Raw genomic sequence first — 6,289 nt, 5'->3', positions numbered from 1 at the left:
CCAACATGGGATTTGGTATCGCTGCGAAACCAAACCAAACGGAACCAGCACCTTACACACAAAGAAAGAGCCTGCATCTCTTATCATGGGGTTGCAGCACAGGATGGTGTGGAGGGGAAAGGCCACGGTGCAGGCCTGGTGGGACTGCTTGCGAAGACGAACCAGTTGCTGTTGTTGATGTTGCAAGAAAGATCAACTTTGGACCCGTGGAGCAGAGACTTGAGGACTGAAATGAATAAGGACCCTAAAGATAATGGGAAATGCTGGTCCTTTTGGAAGTGCTGTGCCTTTGAAACAATTATCACTCTTGAGTCTGCTTTTCTGCAATTATACCAATGAGACATGTGAAGAAAAATAAAAAGGACTATAATAATTGTATTCTCCTTTGGTCTGAATGAGCTTCTGTCATTTGTTATCTTCCCATTTTCCAAACCTCAGGGGTAGTTTCCCAGGCGCCTTAAGCCCATGGAAAGGATGCTCCAGTCTTACCCAAAGCCACAAAGAGCTGCTGGAGCACCTCTCCCATGGAGACAGGCTGAGAGACTTGGGCTTGTTCACCCTGGAGAAGAGAAGGCTCTGGTGATACCCTATAGCAGCTTCCGGTGCCTACAAGGAAGCTGGAGAGGGACTTTTTACAAGGGCATGTAGTTCTAGGATAAGGGGTAATGGCTTTAAATTGAAAGATGATAGTTTTAGATTAGACATTAGGAAGAAACTCTTCACTATGAGGGTGCTGAGGCGCTGGCAGAGGGTGCCCAGAGAAGCTGTGGCTGCCCCATCCCTGGCAGTGTTCAAGGCCAGGTTGGACACAGGGGCTTTGGGCAACCTGCTCTAGTGGAAGGGGTCCTTGCCCGTGGCAGGGGTTTAGAACTGGATGAGCTTAATGTCCTTCCAACTCAAACCATTTCGTGATTCCATCCTGCCAGGGCTGTGTGCTCCCTTGCACTTTCACTCATGATTAGGGTAGTAGGCAGTTCAGCAGCTATATGGTCACCAATGCAAGGCGCAGGAGCAGTGCTTTTGGCAGCAGTGTGGTCTTACATTACCTTCAGCCAGCCAAGAAACCGTCCCTCCGAGCTTGTTGGGACATGTATTGTTAACAGGATGGTATTTCTGTAATTAACATTAATCAACTAAAAAGCAATCATGTCAAGCTTAAAATTTGTATTCTGGTTTGGGTTTTGCTTTATTTACTGCTAAACACGGGTCAATGAGTATCAGGGTTTGGAGCACTGTATTTCCTGGGACTTCAGATGGATGAATGGCTTACTGGAAAGAATGATCTGACAGATCTTTTTAGAGGCATTTTGTTCTATTATTTACCTTATGGCATAAGCAGTTCTAAATCCATCCCTAAGGGAACATCTGTGCTGAACAGAAAACACCTTCCTCCCTACAAAGCTGTACAGACTCTGCATGCAGGGAAGGCTCAATACTAATTTGAGCGCTTCTTGTCTGTATGGGTTTGTAGAAGCAACGTAGTTTAACTTTTCATGCTCTCAGTCACTGCAAAAGAAGGCAGCTTGCTGCTTTTGAACAAAGAAGTCAGGATAAAAAAGCAAGCTGGATAGCCATATTCGAAAGGATGCGGAGAGCACAGCTTGCTTCCTTGTCATTAGAGGTCGATAGCAGACTCCATAGCATAGCATCAACGTGGCGTTATTTTATCATCTCGGCTATTTTAATCCCCACGGTTGCTTCAGGTCGGAGATGTTCCCTCTGGCACTGAGGTTTTGCCTTTGGGAACACCCCACGACTTGCTAACAGAGCCTGGCTGCAAGGAGAGCCACCAGGAGCTCCGCCCGGCTCCCCGCCCCACCCGTCCCAAAGGATGCTGCTTCCGCAAACATGGCTCAGCCACGGAGCGACCTCCAGGCCACTCCCGCCTGGCTGAAGGACCACTTCCAGCCTCTCCAGAGCATCCCTCCTTGGAGCTCCCCCCGCACCGAGGAAGCACCCGCGGGCGCAGCAGCTGCGCTCCCGAATATGAACAGCAGGTGGCGCCGCAGCACCGCGGCCGGCGGCGAGCGCGGCCTCCGTGTCCCGGAGCGGTGGGATTGGTGGGGGGGGATGCAGCGGGGCTGACGGATGGGGACAAGGAGGATGCCTGCCCTCCCTTCCATCTGAGGGCAGCATGGGGGACCGGGGGCAAAGAGGGAGGGAAAATCCCCACCTGCCAGCCCCCGTCTCCATCCTTTCATTTTAATGAAGCTGAATTGAGCACAAGGTAGTTCGTGTTTCTGTTTGGCTTCACCTGCTGCTCGCTGGGATAAACACATAACATACCCAAGAACTGTGGTTGGGCTCAAAATTTACCCCTGCTTTAACTTAAACGGGACAAAACCCCACAGACAACTCCAAAGCTATTATTTTGGGCATCAGCTGCCCCAGTGTGAAGGTTTAACCCCCCCCCCAGCTTGGACTTGGGTGCTTATTCCAATCCTGGAATAACTTGGACCAGATAAAGTTACCAGATGCCTCAAGTGTGGCTTAAGCCACCAGGGAAACTACCCCTGAGGTGTTGAAGACTGTGAAGACAGGGACTGACAGAAGCGACACTATGGGAGTGTCAGGAAAGCTCTTCTATAAGGGTAACGTGTTTGAAGCTTGCTGCATGGGGATAGAAGGTTATTGTACCGAGTCTCTGCTTAGAGCTGAGCAGCTCAGCTCAGCCCCCTCAGCTGCTCGCTCCTTCCTATGGGATGGGGGCGAGAATCCAAAGGTGAAACTCCTGGGTCGGGATCAAGACGGTTGTAACAGGTAAAGCAAAAGTCACACACATAAACAAAGCAAAACAAGGGATCCGTTCCCCACTTGCCATCGGCAGGCAGGGGTTCAGCCACCTGCGGGAAAGCAGGCATTCGATCACAGGTTAACGGTGACTTGGGAAGACAAACACCATCACTCCCAACGTTCCACTCTTCCTTCCTTTTTCCACCGGTTTTATATACTGAACATGATGCCTTATGGTGTGGAATATCCCTGTGGTCAGGTGGGGTCAGCTGTCCCACCTGTGCCTCCCCTCCAACCTCATGTGCACCCCAGCCACTCGTGGGTGGGGTGAGAGGTAGAAAAGGCCTTGGCTTTGTGTAATCACCGCAGGAACTAAAGCATCCCTGTGTTATCAGCACTGTTTGCGGCACAAACCCAAAACACATCCCCATACCAGCTACTATGAAGACAATGAGCTCTACCCCATCCCAAACCAGCACAGTGATGCTAAATGCAAATCTGTAATACAGTAAAACCTGTAACGCAGACCTGAGTCAGAATCTGAGGTCACGCATAACACAGATGCAATACTGTGAAATAAGCTGCGTCTGCTGTATATGGGCTTTCATATGTGCGTGACACAGCTGTAAAAGCAACGCATCAGAGAGCTAAGCAGCAAAGGGGTTCTGTGTGCAAGTGACCTTCATCTGCTTCTGGGGAGACAGCACACTGTTGCAGGGGGTGGGGAGAGGATGGAAGCAAGCAGTTTGTGTCCTGTGGTTGTTTTCAGTTACTAATGTGCCTTGTGAAGTCAGCTGCAGGGCTGGGACTCAGCGAAGAGAGCGACTTTACCCAGCACTCCCCAATTCTTGCTCCTGATGGCTGTGTCCAGGTGGTGTGGGTCCTGCTAACCACGGGCAGAGAACGACTGCCAGCCCCAGGCCTGATGTACATGGGTACCCTCTGCCTCTGCCTGGCTTCCATCTCTTCAGCAGCTGTGAGCTTAGAGGATGCTGTGGTCCTCGCATGCCTGACAGCCACCCCACCAAGCCTTATTCCTCCTGAATGACCTTCTGCCTCTGAACCATGCCTCCTTTTAACATGCATTGCAGTAGCTTCTCTTACAAGGCACCTTTTGAGCCTGTAAATGAATTAAGCTGGGCTTGCTTATTTAAGAAGCACCCCTATAGTTTGCAGTGTGGCAGTCCTGGGAACAGGCGATGGGAGAGCACAGGCTGCTTGGCCATCCCAGAGCCCAGCTCATACGTTAACAGTTGCTGATAATGGTCTTTGCCACCTGGGACTTCCCTAGGGGAAAAGACCATCTTAATATGGACCGACAGAGTTTTCTCTTTTAGAGAGATGCTTTCCTCGCTGCAGCTGTGTTGGAAGCCTTGTGAGGTGCTCTGGGTTCCTTTTTATGTATGTGTTTGCTTTAAAAAGCTGTGTACAGAAATGATACCACGACAGGGTATGAGTGACCTTGTGCAGTCTTTGCTGGATTTAAAGCTGTCGCTTATCAGAGCAGACAAACATGGGACAGATCTGCGTGTGCTTAAACTCCAGAAGCAGCAGTATAGGAAGGGGAAGATTTGTTTTATACATTATGTTAGTAGCCAGTCCTTCCTGACTCTGCAATTAACTTTGAGCAAGAAGCTAATGGAAAGCTTCTAAAGAGCTCTGCAGGGGGATAATGATTACTTAATCCTGTCTAAGGAGATTTTACTGGAAATAATATGAAATCATATCATATTTTACATGATTCCTTAAGGGCAAGACAAAGCTCGGGGAAGTCTGGAGCAAAAGATTACTTGAATTCAGGGAGCACGGGATTATGTCTTTAAAACTGCTCTGTTTAAAACATCTTCTTTAAAGCATCCTCTTCCAATCTGGCGTGGGAGGCTTCATCTTTTTCCTCTCAAAGTCTCTTGTCCAAGGTTGCCCCAGTAAGGTTCTTAATCAGTGGGGAAATAACGTATCTTTTTGCCCCTTGGTTCCTTTCCAGACAGGAGGGAGGACTTCCGAATTAACTCTGGCATCCTGCACAGCTTCAAACACCCTCATGTGGTGTAAATGAAGTATTGAATGGCTCGCTGTTGTCAAACAGAGTAGCGGATGCCGAGGGCTTGCTTTAAAGGTGGGAGACAGAAGTGGGTAATGATATGCACTGATACTGAGGCTATGAGTGGTGGACAGAGAAAGGAGGGAAGTCACTCATATGAAGGGTGTATTATGTGATAGGCATCTAAGTATTTGCGATGTACTTGGGAAGTGCAGAAAGTGCTGTGATAGTCACGGCGGGTCTTTGGCTTGCTGTAAAACGGGAAATGAACACTGCTATTTGGTCTCCCGCACTTGAAGAAGCGATGTTTTAAATGCAGCAGTGTCTGCCGAGGTTTGTGATTAAGTGTGTCTGATGGGTTTAAATGTTAAATAATTCCATTACAGTCCGGGTAAAAATGGTAATGAACAGCTTGGAGGAGTCTGAATATACTTACATGAAACGTTGAGCAATTAGCTTCTCTCTGTGAGAGTGAATCCTGCAGTTTTCCTCTCATCAGTAGCAAAATGACCTTTAAAATATGCAGATGACACAGAAGCCATTTCAAACCCCCCCATTTGATCTACTGTCTGCCGATAAATTGCAGTAAGGATCTGGAATTTACATGGCACAGTAGATTTTGGACTCAGTTGGAAGACTTTGAAAACACTAACTGAAAGCTTTTTAACGGTAGCAATGCACCCTGTTGAATAATGGGACACATGTAACCAGGGTATTCAACACGGTAAGGAGAGGAGGCTAAGCTCCCTGTAGCACTTGATGTTATCAATTTGTTTTCTGTTGCTTTGAAGCACTTTTAAAAGTTCATAGTTCTGGCTTCATATTCTGTATATGGCAGCCCAAGAGCACGTTTGTGTGTTTGGAATTGACTAACAGCAAAACCCATATGCCTCTTAGTGCTTAAACAGCATCAGCACGATCCGCACAGCTGACCTTTTGACTATGCATTTGAAAACAGGAGGGTTAGGGCTGTGGGAATGGGATCTCAGCTGCTCAGTTGCCTGGGCTGCCCATGACGTGGGCTCGTATGCTGGCACAAGCGAATAGCTGAACTCTGTCAGTGAACGCACATAAGGCATGAATATCCACGTAATCCACAGGGGAAAAGAGACAGTCAAGTTTCAGTCAAGCCATCCTGACTGCTGAAGGTGATTCACATGTGAATGCTCCACAGCAGCATGGAAAAATCCAACAACTACTGACCTTGATGCAGGCTTTATAAAACGGATGTCGATAGCATGGTATTTTTTCCTCCCTGCTTAGGTATTCATTGTTGCAGCCACTTAAAAACATGCTTGAAGTGGAGCAGTTGAATGGTCTCAAGTGACAAGACCCCAGCTAATTTGTGGGTTTAGTCAGTGGAAAATAGAATTGTATTATTAATGCACGTTTGTTCCCTCTGGCCATTGCAATTAATGTTCATTATGGCAGGGTTTGGTACCGACTAGAGAACAAAATTACAGAGTTCCGTGGAAATGGAAAGAGGTTGAGGTTTTGGGGAAAAGAACAGGCAAT

This window comes from Pezoporus flaviventris, unplaced genomic scaffold, assembly GCF_033815535.1.
Source record: "Pezoporus flaviventris isolate CSIRO_AGI_PZ_B2104156 unplaced genomic scaffold, CSIRO_AGI_Pfla_v1 ptg000015l, whole genome shotgun sequence".
Lineage (NCBI taxonomy): Eukaryota > Metazoa > Chordata > Aves > Psittaciformes > Psittacidae > Pezoporus > Pezoporus flaviventris.
Note: the sequence above shows the minus strand (reverse complement) of the source record.